Source organism: Myotis daubentonii, chromosome 7 (assembly GCF_963259705.1).
Source record: "Myotis daubentonii chromosome 7, mMyoDau2.1, whole genome shotgun sequence".
NCBI classification, from domain to species: domain Eukaryota; kingdom Metazoa; phylum Chordata; class Mammalia; order Chiroptera; family Vespertilionidae; genus Myotis; species Myotis daubentonii.
This window is the reverse complement of record NC_081846.1, coordinates 12046250-12064040: the sequence shown is the minus strand read 5'-3', so window position 1 is coordinate 12064040 and position 17791 is coordinate 12046250. Positions and strand designations below refer to the sequence as shown.

General features: G+C 40.5%; 1 long non-coding RNA gene across 1 annotated transcript in view; it reads left to right on the top strand.

Annotated features, from left to right (window-relative positions):
* Positions 1-14873, top strand: part of LOC132238151 (uncharacterized) — a 44039-nt gene extending 29166 nt beyond the window's left edge. Inside the window, exons 2-5 of the long non-coding RNA XR_009453736.1 lie at positions 4166-4289; positions 8167-8252; positions 10350-10510; positions 12845-14873. This is a non-coding gene — a long non-coding RNA (uncharacterized LOC132238151). The remainder of the gene's footprint in view (positions 1-4165; positions 4290-8166; positions 8253-10349; positions 10511-12844) is intronic.
* The last annotated feature ends 2918 nt before the right edge of the window (positions 14874-17791 follow it).

Here is a 17791-nt window from a genome sequence, read left to right as displayed (position 1 = left end):
GAACTCGAGAGAAAGCAACATCTAACTGACCATGTCCAAAAACGGGTTTAGGTAGGAATATTGCTACTCTGTCTAGAGTTTGTCCTTGTGATTGATTAATAGTCATCACAAATGCTGGCATCATGGGAAACTGTCTTCAAATTAATTTAAATGGGAAGCCAGTGTCAGATGGGGACAAGTCAATTCTTGGAATCAGAGCAACCTCTCCTTTTGCAGATCATGCTAATACTTCAGCTTCAAGAACACAGGCGCACAATTAATGCCAGTGAGTCAACATTTCTTTTTAAATTGCCAGTGGGTCACTTAGCCTTTTATTATGTTACTAGGGGCCCGGTGCACGAAATTCGTGCACTGGGGGTGTGTGGGGGGGGAGTGTCCCTCAGCCCAGCCTGCCCCCTCTCACATACTGGGAGCCCTCAGGCGTTGACCCCCATCACCCTCAAATCGCAGGATCGGCCCCTTGCCCAGGCCTGACGCCTCTGGCTAAGGCGTCCGGCCCGGGCAGCGGGGACCCGCAGCTGCAGCAGCCCCACGATCGTGGGCTTCGCTTTAGGCCCAGGCAAAGGACCCCTAGCTCCCAGGACTGCCAGCTTCAACCATGCCCAGCTCCCATCGCAGGCTCCACCCCTACTTCCTGCTATCACTGGCCAGAGCGGAAAAGGCACCTGATTCTCTGATCATGGCTGGGGGGCAGGGCAAAGGCGGCCCCAGGGCCGCCTTTGCCCTGCCCCCCAGCTCTTAGCTCCCCCCTGGGTTTCTGATCACTGTCAGTGGCAGGGGGCTTCTTCCTGCTTTCCCTTTCGCCTCCCTGCATTGTGCCTACATATGCAAATTAACCGCCATCTTGTTGGCAGTTAATTTGCATATAGCCCTGATTAGCCAATGAAAAGGGTAGCTTGTACGCCAATTACCATTTTTCTCTTTTATTAGTGTTGATGTTATTAGATTATGTTAATGTAGTACATTTGTTACAATTGATGAGCCATTATTGATTATCATGAACTAAAGTCCATAGTTTACATCAGGGTTCACCTTTTGTGTTTACATTAGGGTTCAACCTAAGGGTTTAGCCAAATGCAAAATGTCACATATCTACCATGACAGTATCATACAGAATAGTTTTACTCCCCTAGATTTAGGTGGGATAATTCCAATAGAATTTTTATCACCTTGTAATACCTTATGTGAAGCTACCGCATTCATTTTTAAAGACAAAAATTATACATAACTAGTGCCCCCCAAATATGGTCAAATATTTTAATTTAGCATAGGGCCAGCATTTCTTTCCCAGTTTAGGATATAAACTTTTGTGGACTTCGTTTTCATAAATATTTATAAAACTTGAAAATTTGTCTGAGGTGCTCAATCCTATCATCATTTATTATTCCAAAAGAGCATGTGGTGGCTTAGCACAACACTCTGATGTTGCAACAAGATGTCAAATTATATATGCAAGACATAGCACTGAACAGTCTTTTCCTAGGGAGCATGGTACTCTTTCTAAATATTTGATAAATTCAATGGAGTGATTTAGGTCTTCAAATTCTTAAAGAGTTGTGGATTTACACTTAGTAAGAAACAAAAGCATGCAATTCCCATGTTATTTAAGGATTTATCCCTTAAATTTGTTGCCCATGTAAGGAGATACCCAGATACCCAGACATGCCTTTTATTTCATACTAGAGGCCCGGTGCATGAGATTTGTGCACTGGGGGAGGGGAGCCCTCAACCCAGCCTGTGCCTTCTCGGGGACCCCTCAGGGGATGTTCGACTGCCACTTTAGACCCAATCCCGCTTTGGGGGTGAGAGAAAATGAAAGAGAATTATATTTATTTACATGTAATTATTCAATAAATATTAATTGAGTACCTACTATGAGTTGTGTATTGGGGATTGGGCCTAAGCCAGCAGTCAGACATCCTTCTTGCAGTCTGGTGCTCTCACAGTCCAGGACTCCTCACTCCTTACTGCCCACCTGCAGCAGAGGTGTGAGAGGCTCCTGTCACACTGCTGTGTTTGCCAGCCATAAGCCCAGCTTCTGACTGAGCGGCACTCCCTCTGTGGGAGCACACTGACCACCTGGAGGCAGCTCAATGCAGGAGCTACCCTCTGGTGGTCAGTGTACATCATAGCGACTGGTCATTCCACTGTTTGGTCGATTTGCATATTAGGCTTTTATTATATAGGATTATCCTGATGTTTCCTGAGGTCTCAGGCATGCCAGGCATCCATGACAATCAGTTAGACAAGTTATCATATTTAGTTAGTGAACATATATTCTCACTGAACACATCTTTGAGGGGAGAGAAAATGAGAGAGACTTATATTTACTTGCATGTAATTATTCAACAAACATTAATTGAGTACCTACTATGAGCTGTGTATTGGGCTACCAGTAAATGTAAGAACAGAAGAGTCTAGTGATGACACAGAGAATTAGCAATTATAAGACAAACTAAAGGTATATGAACATGGTATGTTAGAATTCAGGGATAGTTAAACCCTCTCATTTCTCAGTAGAGGCTAAGAAAGGTCAAAGATCAAATGATTTTTAAAAAAATGAATAGTAGAGCCTCGAATAGAACTGACTCTGACTTAAGCATTCCCAAGCCCCTTTTTTGTCCTTGCTTAAATAGCATTGCATTATTCTGATAAATCTGAGACACACTTAAAAAAATGTATCTTTATTGTTGAATGTATTACAGATGTTCCCTTAGTTGTTTTTTCCCCATTGACCCCACCCACCCCACACCCACCCTCCCAGACTTTCACCACACTATTGTCTGTGTCCATGGGTTATGTACTCTGAGACATCTTTAATAGTTTAATTTGTGCCAACTATATTCCTTAGAATGGTTAGGGGAGAAGGAAAATGCCTACAGAATTCTAGTGAAGTTTAATTTAATCTGCCTTGGGCGAAATTTAAACTAAAGTTGTTAGCTGAAAGACATACAGAAGGAGGAATGAAAACATAAGAGTACTGTTGCTGCTTTTTTCTAAGTTTGTTACAGATTAGAATTTCATCGCTGGAGTTAAAAGCATTGGGGACATGTTGAATTACTTTTCTGATTGTATCTTTAAAATTTTTCAACAGCTGTGTTTATTTTAGACATTAATCTTTGAGGCTGTCTCAAGAAAATATAAAAATAAAATGTTTTTCAAATAACAAGATCTTGTAACGAGTTCTGAGGGTCACCTTTGTTCAAATATGGCTCAGAAAAGACAGATGAACCATTGAGGAATTGAACTGTAGCTGGTAAAATTGACCAGATAATATATGTATCTCCTTCTTCCTATCTCTTGATCTGAGTGATTCCCACCAATGCAAATTCTGACCTACCTCTTTTGTTCAGTTTAAGAAGAAAAAGTAAAAAAGATATATTAGTGCATGGTGCTGGATCAGTCTCTGTCCTGATTTTATCTCTGCCTTTTCCATTCTTTTAAATTAGATTTTTCATTTTTCTTAAGGTTTCATGTTTCTTCATTTGATCATGCAGCATCAATAATTTCTCTACATTTGCAGCTAGTCAGGCTGTAGAATATATCAACTATATTTTTAATGGTACACATGAAATTGTACTATAATATCCCAAAGGCAGAAGATTGATTCTATTAAATTACAAATAAATGTAGAACATTCAGGGATGCTGGAATTACAACCAATGGTATGTTGTCTGACATATGGAATGGAATGTTTTCTCGATAGCTAAAAATTGCTTTTATTGTCTGAATATCATAAAGGAGTTTTAAGTTGTGTTTAAAGTAAGGTAATCGAGTGAAACACCCACTTCAAAGAAAATATTATGTTATATTATATACTAACCATGTTCTAGGAAAATTTTCCTCTTTGCGGGTGTCCTGCTTCTGAGAATTTGCCTTGACCCATGGTCCATCTGAACCAGTGCAATAATGAGTTGCAAAGATCTCAAATTAACATCTATTTGCCCTTTACGTTTACAGCAGTGCTTTCATATAATTACATCATTTGGATCCTGTTTATGACCACACAAGGAATATGACTCTCAGTACCTTACCTATTATGCATATGGTCCTTTGTCCCCAGGGGGGCTGAATAGGAAGAAAACTAACACTATTAAATGCCTCCTATTAGACTCATTGCTAAGAGCTCCTCTTTAAAGTCTTCTTACATCTTTTTTGTTACCAGAAGATGTAAATGTTCTGAACCTGAAGCATTTCCCATTTTCATCAATAACCACCAGTCAAATTGGGAAGTCATGAGAAAAGGAGCAGGAAGAAAATGAAATAAACCTCCAGATACAGTGGAAAAGGTAAAAGCAAAGTCACCCTAATCGTGGAGTATATTTATGTTTCCCAACAGATGCCTGGGAATGTCCTTGCCTAAAGCCCTCCTTTCCCCTGGTCACACTCACAGAGCACAACAGCCCATGTGCACTCTTGCACAGATAACCAAACCATAACGCTTGGAGCAAACATGGTCACTGTGAATGCCTTGCCCATATGCTCACCCAGGGGCCACTGACAGTCCCCTCCTGGGAGATTTCCTGCATCTCCTGGCCTGCGGGGGTCTGCTGCTCCTCAGACACGGAGCCAGTGCCGGGGCCTCATTGAAAATGCTGGGCAGTTAATGCCCCCATGTGCGACCCTTATCCAAGGAGGGGTGGGCTGTGGGGGCGGTGTTTCCTTGGGTCATCAGAGAAGCAGATGCTAAGGGGGGATGAAGAAGGGAAATGCCCTGTGAAAGGACATCGGAGGGAGGGCCAGGAAAGCTGGGAGAACGGTGAGACCCCGAGGCAAGTCTGACCTGAGGAAATCCCTGACCAGGAATTTGGTGGGTGCATCCTACATGGTGGGAGCACCGTCAGGAAGTCCTCACGCTGAAGTCTCCCAGAAAGGAGTCCACGTGGCTCAGGAACATGTCCGCCTCCGTATCCCCGCCACACCAGGTTATTAGAGGGAGCAGCCCGTGGGAGGAGTGGTCTCAGCATAAATGTGGCCAGGAATTTCTCTGCCCCAGCCCTGGGCCCTCAGCCAACTAGCTCCCTGAGAACCTGGTCTACCAGGCACATTCTCCTGGCTGCCACAGTGGATTAAAAAGCAGCTCTTTGAAGGGACAGTTTTGAAGTGTGTCCCACCCAGTTGGTTCCTCAATGGACGGGTATGAGGTAATGTAGCTTTGAGTTTCATTTCTGATGATTAGTGATATTAGCATCTTTTCATATACCTTTTGGCCGTTTATATGGTGGAGAAGTGTCTGTTTGAGTCTTTTGCCCATTCTGAACTGGGTTATTTGGGTTTGTTTTCTTTTTTTGCTTTTGAGTTGTAGGAGTTCCCTATATATTTTAAACAATAACCCGTTGTCAGATCTATGGTTTGCCGATGTTTTCTCCCATTCCCCAAGACAGTGCTTTTCCATGACATTTAGTTACTGAGTTCTGTCTACCTTGAAGCAGGCCCTTAGCCGTGCTAACTTGGGGAGCCATGTTTATGCTCAAAAGGGGATGCTTAGTGATGTTGAGTGGGTTATTTCTTATTAGTGGGCCCCAAACACACCACTAACGCTTGCTCCTCTCCTGAATTCTACCATCTTCCTGATTCCAATTCCTGAGCGTTACCTAACGAGGTTGGAATAGATTTTAACAAAATGTTTCTTTAAAATCTTTGCTTAGAATTGTTCTTTCTCATCCAATGACATGAGCATGTGGTTAATTAGGGCTAACACAATTAGGTCAAAGTATCTGCAGAAATACTGTACTTTATCTCTGAGAGCTTCACACGGCTTAAGTGTATTTTTCCTGCTAATTGAACATGGACCAGGGTAGCCTGGTCAGAAGCATTTGACTTTCACACCGCCTATCTCCTAAGCCCAGGAGATCACCTACATTCCCACTCTGGCAGAATAGAATGAATTTTCAAGTTAGTTCTGCCTCATTGAACCCTTTATTAGAAAAAATCATAAATCAGGTGGTGAGAGTAGGGCTCTAGGCCCTGACTTCTCAGGTGAAGTCCCCAGGTAGATTTGCCTTAAAGTTGCTATGGCAACAGGGATGACGTGCTGCACTGTATACCTACCTATTCGGTGATGCCACAGTGAGGCCACCCAGGCACATCTCAGCTCCTGTTCTGTGGCATATACCTAGTCAGACGGAGCCAGCATTGTATTTTGTGCATCTCATTCTTGCACACTGACCTCCTGCCCGCTTCCCACAGCTGCTACTCTTACCACAAATGAGTGTCATTGAGGTAGGAACTCCCCATCCCCTTTCTTAGATTTGTGGGCCTCCAAGTATTATAATCTGGATGACACTCTCACAGTCCTCTAGGTAAACTCTCAATCCTAACTCCTCTCTATTTGTTTATTCAATTTCAACCCCACATTACAATGGGGAGCATGTTATGGTATTACCGAGGTCTTAATATTCAAGATAAATGCCAATTCCTATTACTATTATTTTTATACACATTAATATATTTCAACATTAAAATTAGGTAGAATGTTATCTTAAGGTAAAAGAAAATTATTCCTAAGAAAAGACATTCTGTACCTTTATACTATCATTTATATATATTCACACACCAGTACTGGTCTGAGAATTGGTATGTAGAGACTAATATGAAATAGCATCAATAATGAACACTTACTGTGTGTTTGCTATGTGCCAGGCACTATTCCATTGCTTTACAAGCATTATCTCATTTAATCCCCACAATAACACTTGAGGTAAGTACTGTTACTGTTCCCATTTTACAGGTGAGTAAACTGAGGCAGTGAAAATAAGTAGCTTGTTCTAGATGATACAGTCAGGATTCAAACTCTACGTTTGAACTCCAGGGCCTGCATCTTTAACACCTCTGTTTTACTGCTGTGGTTCCCAGAGCATAGTCAGGAGCCAGCTGCATCAGCAAAACTTGGGAACTCATTGAAAATGCAAAATTTTGGGCCCTACTCTAGACCTACTGAATCAGAAATAGGAGGTGGGGGCCCAGCTACCTGTGTTTTAGCAATGTGGGGTTCTGAGGCATGTTGAAATTTGAGAACTTTCACAGTATGCCATTCTAAGATAGACACAACATAAATAAGCTATTATTTATTTTCTATCTCTTTGAAAAAATATTGTATATCCCTTAAGAATAGGATGACATCAAGCTCTTTAACATTTATCTTCTATAGTATAGGTCGCATTGTGGACCTCCATAAATACTTATTAAATTGAAAAGGAAATGCTACTGTCTGCCTTGGATGACTTAATTTAATAGTCTGTAAAGATGAGATGCCAGATTAGAGAACTTTTTGAGATTCTTTGTAGCTCTGGCAATCCCTAACATTGTCACTGTCTTTTGTTGTGTGTATTTGTGATAATCAGGAATTACACGAATATAAAACTAATACAGCATTTTGCTTGCATGTGCGATAATCGTTAAAAACACAGCATGCATCGTAGCAACATATGGCATTTAAAAATAAGCTTTTCATTTATGCCAGGAGACGCAGAGCTCATTTTGTTTTGCCAGAGAGTGTGTGAGATTGGTAAGTAAAGGTTTGAAGAAAGTGTCTTTCTTCAGAATACATTTGAACGATTTCTTTCTCTTACGCACAGCATTGGCGCTGCACCTCTGTCACAGGTGCAGCTCAACTAGACAGTTCTCTCAGCTACTCGTACAGGAAAGTCCTCTAGAAATAACAGTATCACCATTATTAGTGATCATGTGGAACAGAAAACCTGCAGTCCCACAACTGAAGTACCTGGCATGTGATCGACTCTAGATATTACATGTGATCGAGCACTAACAATGTGCTTTGAAAAATATCAAAATTATAATTATAAAAAAGAATTTGAAGTGGCACGGATATTCTGCAGTTGTTACCAAGGGTTTAATTGAAGACTTCCTTCATTTCACTATCTCAAGGACGACATTATATGTTCATTACTGAAAAGAGACAGAGGAACAAATTTGATGCTCATTTTTAATTTCTTTGCCAATAACAAAATCAGGCTGAGATCTTATACAGAATTTGTTAGATTACTAAGATTTTTATAATGTCTATTTACAGAGCTCCAAAGGGTACTTTACTATTAATACTGCACTCCCAGATGTCTTTATTATTATTTGCTAAATGTAATTGGCAATATACACTCAAAATGTTCTCTCCATTTACAATGTCTCACCCACTTTTTTTTTTTGCAGAGGTTATATCTACATGAAGAAATGTGCTAAGAAGACTATAAATTTCTAAAACTTTTCTATCACCTCAAGCAGAAACTCTGTAACCAGTAAGCACTAACTCTCCATCTCCCCCACCCCCAGCCCCCGGTCACATTTATTCTACTTCCTGCCTCTATACATTTGCCTACTCTAGGTATCTCATTTTTGTGGGATCATGCAACATTTCCCTTTTGTGTCTGGCTTATTTTACTTAGCATAATGCTTCCAAGGATCATCCAGCTTGTAGCATGTACTGGAATTTCTTTCCTTTTTATGGCTGGATAGTATTTCATTGTACGTCTATACCACATTTAGTTTATATCTTTATTTGCTGATAGACATGTGAGTTGTTTTCTACATTTGACTATTGTGAATCTACTGCTGTACACATTCAATCCTAGTTATATATTAGAACAACATATGGAACATACTGCTGCTTGGGCCTCACTTCAAATCAACCAAATTAGACATTCTGGGGATGGGATGCAGTCATGGTTGTGTGTCTTTGAACCTCCCAAGTGATTCTATTGCGTGGCCAGGGCTTCAAACCACTGATTTACAGGCACATCTCAATTTATTGTGCTTCGCTGATACTGCATTTTTTACAAATTGAAGGCAAGACCCTCCTCCACCAGCAAAAGGATTCTGACTCACTTTATTGTGATACTTGCTTTACTGAAGTGGTCTAAAAACAAACCTGCAATATCTCTGAGGTATGCCTGTACAGAGGACAAATGCAGCCCAAGTGTGGGTGCAATTTCTTTAAGGGTTGTTTCTTAAGACAGTGTGTAGGATTTAGTGTGTAGAGGCATCACATGGAGGGCTTGTTGCAAAGACCTACTTCCCGTCCTCAGTCTGGGAGAGTCTGGTTCATTAGGTCTTGGATAAGACTTAGGAATCCCGTTTGTAAACAAGATACCCTTCGGGGGATTCTAAAGTTGGTGACCTGGAACCCCACTTTGAGGAATGCTGACTTCAAGACTGTTTAGCCTGGCTAGAGAACTGCACATCCTTGTTACATTCTGATTACCAAGCCATCTTTGCATCTTTAATTGCAAGAAGCCATTTGTCATAGTTTAAACTCGGGGAGAGCATAGAGATGACTCAGAAAATGCTCTTCACTTTTACACAGAAATAATTCAGGACCAATCAGAACATCAGCTGTACCATCTATAATAATAAAAGCATAATATGCTAATTAGACCGGGCATCCTTCTGGACATCCTTCCTTCTGGACAAAGCGGCATCAGAGGTGGCCGCTGCAGCAGCAGGAGCCAAGGCCCTTGCACGAATTTCGTGCATCGGGCCTCTAGTGCCTAATAAAAGGGTCATGTACCCAGCAGAGCAGAGCTGAGTTACGGATTCTGGTACTCCCTTCCCACTGGCTCATTTGTGAGTTCTGTCTCCTACTCTAGTAATCAGTTCTCATAGCTGAAAGATTTTATAGTTAGACTGCATCGACCAGTGACTTTTTATAAAAGAGGTGTTAAAATGCTTACGCATCAGTGTCTTATGTTTTTCTGACTCCCATTTTGTGCTTATGCTACAAATGCATATAAGATAGTGACTTTCATTAAGTTGTGCCTAGATTCATTTAGCTGATGTTTACTTTGTAAGATAATATTTTAGATCATGAAATTTTAATTCTGAAATACATATAATACACACACACAGTCAACGTTTTTAGAACTAAAACATATTTATATGCTTTGTTGTCTCCAGTCACACTTCCAGGGGTGTTGATCAATTTCTTCACACCTAGATGCCAACATAATGGAGTGACAATGCATTTTTCACATCCTCAGTTTCGCTACAATAAAAAAGCTTTCAGACTATTCCAACTTTCTACTCCGGTTACTGCTGGAAAGGTTATTGGTATCTGATATGTCAGACATGAGGAAAGTTCTGTCTTCCCACGCATGGACAGAATTTTTCACTTACGTGTAAAATTATGAAGAATGTAATTTTGCACTCAACTTCGATTATAATAATTCTTTCACTCAATATGCCCTGTTTCTTCTTTGCTTGGCCCCTTAAGTCTGACAGCCTTCTCTTCCCATAAGAGAACAAATAGAATTTTGCCAAAATACGGCTTGGAGGGGAACGAGGAATTACTCCTTTCTTATTTGTGTTATTCTCTAAGTTTAACTTCTATATTTTGACAGCTTTCCAAAAAGTGTTCTTAAGACTTTGCAGTGTCCCAAGAGTGACAAATTCATGGCAAATTTTGACTGTTTTGTCAAAGCTGGTCAAACAGCACAAAGTTTCCTTTCTGAAGACCTCCTGGAGCTGACACAGAAAGGTAGTAACCTGACAGCTTTCCTGGGTAAGTGTCTGTGATCAGGCCTCTTCCTTTGGATCCTGAGGTCAACAAGATACCATATATTCTGGGTCTGGGGCTCTAGTCTTGGTCTAAGAATCCAGAGGAGCTCTTCTATGTTCTTGGCTGGGCCCAAGAGAGCTTAATACTTGAGGTGGATAGGTAGGTTATATTTTAGCATTAAAACCTACAGAGGACCTGGCCCTCTGAAAGCATCTCCTGGGTGAATCATATCGAGATGCTGATGGAACCCAAAGCCTCTCTTGAGAGGAATGAGGAATGAACTGAATGTTTAGTGAGAGAGAAGAAAGGTTCAGTAGGGGACCTATTGTTTCTCTTCAAGGACTAGGAAGCATTCCAGGTCTTACTGTGGATGTGATGAGAACAGCACCCTGGCCCTCTGGGTCATGACAGCATCCTCAGCTCCTCGAGCTGATGCTAATTGATTTTAATGACTCGTAAATGGGCCTGTTCTCTGGGACTGAGGAGCAAGGTTGCCATTCAGCTCTTTCCCTGGAGCTCAGCCAGCAGCTCTCACTCAGCTCCAGCATCATGATCTTGGCATTTGGTTCAAACAATCCCATTCTGTAAAAGTCTTATAGTTTGAAGCAAGAGGCGAGGTTTTTACTTCACTTTCCTAATGGGAGCTTGTTGTCAAAACAATACATGCTGAAAAAGTATTACATTTTAAACTAATAAGACCATGGAAAACATATCTGCCCAGTGGGGATCCCTAGCAAAAGTTTCAGTATAAGCTGGCCTCACAGTTCCAGCAGGTCTCCAGCAGATTCAGTGACCTTTTGTAGGACTCCTTGCAACCCACGGGGTGCTTGGTGGATGTTTATACCGCCAGGCTTGTCAAATTATTGCCACTCCGTGGATGTAAGGAATGATACAACAATAACAAAAAAATTGTTTAAATACTATTAGTAGAAAAATAGCATTATACATTTCTGTGGAGGCCACATCTTTGCTGGAAGAAGCAATTCCGTGAGTCCCAGCTGATGCTAATGGGAAAGCACTTTGGCTGCACATCATCCTGAATGTTTATTCTCAGGTTCAAAGTTATTGTGCAGCCTGAGACTTTCATAGTCTTGAAGTGTTGGCCTAAGGGGTGCATGTGCTCACCAATTAAATAACCTTTTTGTGTCTCTGTTAGAACTTTCTTGTGCAAACTCAACAGGTTTTATTACAAGTAGTTTCCTGGAAGATATGATTGTGACTTACTGTAGTCTTCTTGTCACTCAGGCAGAAGCCTGCAAAGGGAGAGAACCTTAATGGGTTCACCTCTATCTAACTGGCTTTCAGGGTTGCAGGTCCAAAAAGTAGATCTTGTTATTTCCTCAGAGAGAGTAATACTAATCAAAATTGTAGCCAAATGATATATGCATCAGAGATTAATTTCCATGAAAGCTCAAATCACCTCATCAGACAGAGTGGCAATTGCCTTAGATCAGCTCATCCTGGCTCACCAAGTAGATCTATGTGGGAAGGCACTTGATAATCTGTCATCAAAGCACAATGATAATTTGTGATTAATGGCATCAAACAATAATAGCTTAACATCAACGAATATTTTCCATGACACATTCTAAAGGTTTTACTCATGACCAACTTCTCTAATCCTTATGTGTTAGGAAGCATTCTAAATGCTTTCATATATTCATTTATTTCACTATCCATGAGGTAACTATTAGTATCATCATCTCCACTGACAGATGAGAAAACAAGCCCAGAAGGGTATTATTAACTTGCCTGAAATCCCTGGGAAGTGGTGGAACTGGGATTTGGAAACAGGTTTACGCCCCCTTTTTTATCCCAATATACTCTTCTGCTCTGTGGGGATGCATCGAATACACCTGCACCATCTGCTGAATGGGCCCCTCCTCCCAGATGATAACATGAACTCTGAAATGTTACCCCTCACACTCATTTTCCTGATTTTCAATGTCGACACATGCTTTCTTAGACGATGTTAACCTAATTGATTAGCCATTGTCAAGGCCTAATCTTTCTGCTCTTAGCCCGGGCCATACCTTTCAAGGTGACTTTTGTCTGTGTTTGACCTCATCCATCATGTGCTGACTTTATTTGTATGCCTTTCAGAGGGCTGGGGATGCCCCTCCAAGAGTGTGCCTACTTGGTATTGCCTACAGATATATTCAAATGTTTTAGGACAATCTACACTCAATGACACACATCAATTAAAATTCAAAAGGGGAGACACAGAAGGGGGGAAACATGATGAACGAAGTCATTACTGACCTCAAAATATATTGTCCTGGAATCTTTGCTAATATGATTGGTAAATGTCTCTTTCTTTTCATTTAACTTTTTCAGAGCACCATGCCCAGCATCACACAAGTAGTGAGAAGCAGTTATGGAAATTTGAGAACTACGGAAGAAGTGGAAAAAGAAATGGAGGTACAAACCGTGTATAAGCCAAAGAGACAGCTTGTACTTATTCCTTCACTGCTCAGAGAAAAATATTATCCAAGATCAATGGAGTAGGCACTTGCAATGACAGAATTCTGTCAATACCAACTGGTGGAGTGTATTCTATTTGCTTGTCAATGCACTTTTTGATAACCAGAGGCTTTGGCTGTGCATATACAATGGCAAATAAAAAGCTCATTTCAAGCAGACGGGGGCTTCCAAACACCTCAATATTTTTCATAATGTGTGAAAAATGAGGTTTTTTGTTAGTGTCTTTCTCACATTTTATCAGAAAGTTTTAGCATTGTGACAACAATTCCTGAATGTATATCGTGTGCCATAAATGGCTTGCATACATTAAATATTCCACTTGAAGTCTGCATTGCAGGCTGGATTTTGCTTATTCCTGGCATTATGGTACTAATGAGAGTAGCTATAGCTAGATGTTTTAAGCACTTTACATATAATACCCCATTTAATTTTCATAGCTCAGATGAGTATTGTTAGTATCATCACTCTACAAATGAGAACATTGAGGCACAGGGTGAATGAATAACTGGCTGAAGTGTACTACCTAATAAACTGCAGAGAGTGAATTCAAATCCAGGAATTTGGCTCCAGAGTCATGCTCCCAACTCCTCTACTGTCTCTATTACAAAAATATGTACAATTTCATATAAACACGTAAGTTAATAAATGTTTTTTAAAATTTTTATTGAGTTTATTGGGATAACCAATTGGTTAATAAAATTATGTAGATATCAGGTGTACAATTCTATAATACATGATGTGTATATTGTATTGTGTGTTCACCATCCAAAGTCAAGTTTCCTTCTATCACCACTTATCCTTCAAGTGCCCATCAGTAGATGAGTGGATAAAAAATCTGTGGCACATTTACACAATGGAATACTAGTTGCCCATAAAAAAAGGAACTCTTAACTTTTGCAATGGCCTGGATGGACCTGGAGAGTATTATGCTAAGTGAAATAAGCTAGTCAGAGAAAGACAAACACCATATAATTTTATATGTGGAATCTACTGAACAAAATAAACTAACAAACAAAATAGAGACAGACTCACAGATACAGAGACCAGACTGACAGCTGTCAGAGGGGAGGGGTGTTGTGGGGGCTGGATGAGAGGGTGAAGGGATTAAGCAAAAATCAACAACTCATGGTTAGTAAATGTTTAAAAGAGAGAAACAGAGAGTATATGAAGAAATAAATCCTATAATAACTACATGAAAAATTGCAGCCTTTTTTGAAATTAGAGAAAAACAAATGAAAAGTCATCCAATAAATTTCTCAGGGTAGCAAAATGAGTAAATGTGAGTAAGCGCCATTTTACAAGGGGTATGAGACAGCACAACCACTTCCGATGGCTGTTGGCACAGCATATTGACTGATGTGTTCGTTCCATAAGATAATTTGAAAGCAGCTTATAGGAGCTTATGAACCATAGTTTGTTTGCTTTTCATTTAGGAATTCCAGTTTGGGGAAAATGCCTTAAACATGACTGTAAAAATAAACAAATAAGAGATATCTTACACAGATGTTTGCATCATTGGTGTATATAATAGTAAAAATTTGATGATAATTCAGATGCACTATAAAAGGGAAACAGCTAAACAAGCTGTGTTGTGTTAAAAACACAGAACATCAAATCGATATTAAAAATAAGAAATGTATAAGCTTTATAATATGTGAGTGAAAAAATGAATCTGAAAATAAAATAGACCCAAAGATCCGATTCACTGACTGAACTATGGAAAAACAAAACAAAAACGCCTATAATTGTAATTTGTTTAACGTCTAGAAAAAGTATGGATATAGAAGTTGCATTTTTATTAGTATGAGTTTGCTTCCTTATTGATCTTATGGTTCTTAAATTCTCATTGGCTTGCTCTCTTGTGTATGTAAAAACAAATAAAGAAAATAAGGAAACACACTTCAGACATGGGTCAATTTTATATCTAAATATAATTACTCTACATCTCAGATGTGATCCCATACGGAGCTTCCTGGGAACCTCATCTGATAGAAAATAGTAAGAGAAGGCATAAGAGGGAGAAAAAACGAGAAGTAAATGCGTGTAAGGTCAGGAAACGTAGTCTGAGCATTCATCACTCTTGGCTGAAACATACATGTGAGAACAACCCCACCCATAACTAGTCACAAATGGTCTGTCAAAATAAAAAAGTAAAATAGCAGCATATGCTGGGAATTTTGCTGTTTTTATGATAAGCAGAGAGACATTTTCTCTCAAGTCTCCCCTTCCTTCACACTGCTGAGAATACAGCCCTCTGTGTGCTGTGATTGCAGACTTTTTCTGGGTAAATTTTCGACTTTTTCTCACCCTGCGGAGTGATCTTCAGCATCCAAGCTGAATGTGTCTGTTTGATATTTCAAAAATAACTTGGTTCCCCGGAGCCGCTATTTCCATTCAGCCCCCCCCCCCACCACCACCACTACCACAATTACTGCATGTTCTACATGGAGTCAGATTTGCTTCCATTGGTGTCATGATGAACATTAAAAATAGAGTTTCAGAGGAGAACACAGATACTCCTCCGTGCTGTACATTTCTCCAAGAAGCACAACACTGCATAATTTCTCAAATGCGACCCTGTTTTCATCTTGCCAGCAATTTGGCAGTTCTCAGTTTTCAAAGGTTACTGCTCTGAATTTGTTTTCTTGGTAATCTCGCAGCCCATTTGTTCTGCCTAATGCTGAAAATCTATGTAAGATCTTGACCTCCATATGCCATACACCAGTAGATTTACCCTTTCCTTTAAAATTTTTGTCCTGCACTAAAAAGGGAAAGAAAAAAAGCATTTCAGGACTTGTTAAAATGGCATGTGGATTAAATGTTTAAGAGTAAAGCCAGGGGTCTCAAGCCTTAGGTAGGGCTTAACTATCTGACTTTTGAGAGTAAGAATATCTCTCCAATTTTCTAGGACACACACGAAAGAATTTTTATCCTGGAAAGAAAAGATTCAGTTAATTTACCAGGCCTATTAGGTTGCTCAGAAGGTAATTCCACCTTTATTTTAATGAAGCCATAAACGGGAATAATTATAGGGTCATAAACCAAGACAAACAAAAAAGAGGGGAAGCCAGCCCTATATACAAAATAGTGTGGAGATAAGTATTTAAATGAAAAATGAACTTTGTCTATTGTCTGGACATTCTCTATGCATTTATTGAATACTGAGTCTCCCCAAGCTGCCTACTGTGTCTGTCAGATTCTATGGAGCCAAGGCAAGTTTCTTAACCTCAAGAGATATCATTTTATTGAGGGAGATTAACATGCCGGAAATAATCAGAAAACAATAAATGCTAAACCATGTGACTACACAATTTTGGAAAGGAGAGGAAGTAGAGTGTGAGATGAGCATTGAGGGATAAGAAGAAATGGGCAAAGAAGGCGGAGAGGAAGGGAGCTGGCATGGGCAGTGACAGTGCACCAGGCAGAGAAACAGCCTGGGTGGAGACCCGAGGGAAGAATGAGTAATACGAATGTGAGGTAGGGGATACGGTTAGATAAGGAGGGCTGAGGATGGACCACGGAGCTCTGGCCCCCATGTGATAGGCAGTGGGGCTCTCTGGAGGAAATGGTGCTCTAGGAACAATTGTCTGGTACAGGCTGGGGGATGGGTGAGTGCAGGGAAGGAGGCTAGAAAGCTGCCACCTCACTCACTTATGCTGCTGTGAGTTCGAAATATGACCATTTCTTGATGAAAGAGGACAAAGGGGAAATTTGAGGGAAAAGTCAAAAAAAGATAAGGGATAACTTAACGGAAGCTTTTTATGATGGCTGCATCATCAGGAATAGGGTTGGGGAGTGGGTGATAAATGGACTTTATAATTGATGTTATACTCTAAACACTTGAAGACAACTGTGTGTGTGTGTGTGTGTGTGTGTATGATTCTTTTTTTTGCAAAGGCCATATGTTATTTTCATAAAAAATTTAAAAATGTAATCCTAATATTTATGGAGGACTTTAAAAATAATGACATCACTGATAAATGGGGTAAATGTGGAAGGATGCTGGCCTCTTTTCTGGTAGGTGTATATGTATACACACACACACACACACACACACACACACAATCTAAGTCTGATTTGCACAGAGTACATGTCCTTAATCAACTAGTTTCTGTCTCCCAGAGCCTTATGCTCTGTGGGCCTGGAACTGTTTTGCCTCTTACCCCTCTGACCCCCTTTCATGATGTCCCTTCCACTCTATCTTGGATTCCTCTATGCCAGACAGATCTGGCCTTTGCTGCTGCCTCAGTTGTCATTGTCCATTGTCTACTTGGAGAAAGTGTACTGAGTCTTCCTTGAGTCTAAATCCTGCTGTCCTTTGCATCCTCCCAGAGCCGTGTGCACTGCTCTGCCATCCACCTTCCACTTTTGTCCAACTTGGGGGCCCTGACTTGCAGTCAGAAGTGCCCCAGTGCTGGGGGGTTGGCCTGATGCCAGAATTTTGTTGACTGCAGCGCTGCGTGTAGATTAATGAGCACAGAGCACACACTCACTAACGGGCAATCAGGCTTTCCAACTGATTGCGTGATTTATAGAAGAGACGGCCCTGCCCCTATAATATACAGCAGTGGCATCATATGTATGAACTAAGAATCTGTGAAATAAATCAAGCCCCAGCACCCTTAGAGGCTACATGTGCACCAGCTGGTCAGCGGGAGCTGTGTGGTACAAACAGTGAATAGGCAAGGATTTATTTATTTGAACTCTAACATGTATGCGTGACTTTGCATTAAGAAAACTCTAGGGGGAACACATTTTAGAGTAAACAAAAGGTGAAGAAAAATGTGTTAGAAGTGGTGG